Genomic DNA, 2,072 nt, shown 5'->3' with positions numbered 1-2,072 from the left:
ACAGGAAAAATGTTTTAATAGAAATTAGGAAATTGGGAATTGATCCAAAGTCGTGTGAGCAGTACATGGGGCCTACCCATGGCCCAATAACCAACTTGGTTGTGCTACTTTGTTGTCCACTACATGGATATAATTTTATTTGACCATTGTTACAGACTATAATACCACATATATTATCTTATTGCTTAAAAAATCGATTATCGAACCGGTGAACCGGCGGTTCGACCGCTAAAAACTTGAACCGACAACCTTTCCGGTTCGGTTTCTGGTTCAGTTTTTTAAACTATGCTTCTTCATGAATTCATTTTTTAAAATTTTTTTATCTCTTGAACCGTGCATTTAAATCATAAACCATTTAAATCGTTGGATTTCTCACGTCGAGATCTTTAAAACTAGGTCCCATGTTTCGATGAACTTTTTCTTCACGAAAAATCAAAAACAAAAAAAGGATGAAAACGAAAAATACATAAACCAAAGAAGGAAAAAATCAAAACCGAAAAAACGTAACCTGAAATCACGGTTGTGCTTTTTCATAATATTTGGAAGAACAGTTGTGCTTTCTCCTTTTCAGGAAACACGGTTTTGCTTCTCGTGGAAGCACATGCTATGCGTTTCCATTTTCCAGAAGCACATGCCATGCCTCTCTTTTTTTCAGGGAAGCACAGGCGTGCACTTTTTTCAGAGAAGCATAGATGTGCTTTTTCCTTCTCAGAGAAGCACTACCTATGCATCTCATCCAAGAGCATGCCATGCTTTTCCTTTTTGGGGGGAATTATAGTTGTGCTTTGCCTGTTAGGGAAGCAAAATTGTGCTTTTTTCCTTCTCGGGAAGTTGTGTTTCCCACACAAAAGCACGGCTTCATGAAAAAACGAAAAACATGTGTAAGAAAACAAAAATTCTAAGGGTGTACCCATTGCACGACACGTGGCAATAGTTGGGCACGTAACTTGATGCACTCTCAAGGCCTAAAAGTGACCTATGTGGGAGCAGGATATGTGTTAGATAGTTGTAGACCTCCTTGCATCAAATAGGAGAGTGCCCACAAAGAGGGCGCGTCCTGGTGGGCCAGCCCAGGAGCGTGTTGCACTCTAGCGCAAATTGGTCAAAATGTAGAAAGTGATGTGTGAGCAAAGGGCGCATGGCTAGCTACTCAAGCTCATGAAACTCTGCTAACTACTAGGACGCGTTGAACTTTAAAAACTAATCGCAACATCACATCTGAACCTTTTTTTTGAAATTTCAAAATGTGATTGTTTTTTGAATGTAACCTTTTGAAAATTTCCAAACACGATTGTTTTTAAAATGAATACTTTTTAAATCTCTAAACAAAATTTGAAAAGTTGAACAATTTTTTAGAAACACTCAAAATTGTGGACATTTTCTGAAAAACGTGAAAGAATTTTTAAAACTTCAAATACTTTTCAAAGCATGAAATGTTTTTGAAAAAAACATGAGGAAATCGAATTCCAAACAATTTTGGAACATTTTTTGGAAATGTTAAATATATGAAAAAAGTAACAAGATAAATGAAAAAAGAAAGAAAGAAAGAAAGGAAAACTAGTGAAGAAAGAAAACAAAATAGAGGAAAAACCTGGAAAAAAATAGTGTAGTAAGAAACCGATCCTAGCTACTTGGGCTGGTCCATCTGCGGCTTGCTCGCTGCTCATTTCCGTGGATAAAACCAAGTTTTGTTCATCAAACACCATAGAGTGTAGGATAGAGCTCGGGTCGTGGCACTAACCACACCAAACGTGACGCCCCAGACCTAACGAAAAAGAAAACCTGACTAAACTATGTGCTTCAACATTGACAGCACAACCTTAAAAAAATTACAATCAAATAAAGACGCTTGCAATTTGATCTCGCTGATAATGGCTCGTTTGCCGCATAGTTTGCTCACATTTTTTTGAGAGAAAATTTAGGCTTGATGGGCTGGGAAATCGGGCCAGCCAACCTCGAGTGCGGCCGGCCCGTCCTTAGTCCAATAGAAAGCCCGTCACGTCATTCAAGAGCCCACCCTTATCTGTTTTTTTTTGCCGGACCCGTATCCGTTCTGTTCCTCCAGCACGACC

The sequence above is a fragment of the Triticum dicoccoides genome, chromosome 4A (genome assembly GCF_002162155.2).
Source record: "Triticum dicoccoides isolate Atlit2015 ecotype Zavitan chromosome 4A, WEW_v2.0, whole genome shotgun sequence".
Taxonomy (NCBI): Eukaryota; Viridiplantae; Streptophyta; class Magnoliopsida; order Poales; family Poaceae; genus Triticum; species Triticum dicoccoides.
The sequence above is the reverse complement of the archived record's forward strand: the minus strand, read 5'-3'. Positions refer to the sequence as shown.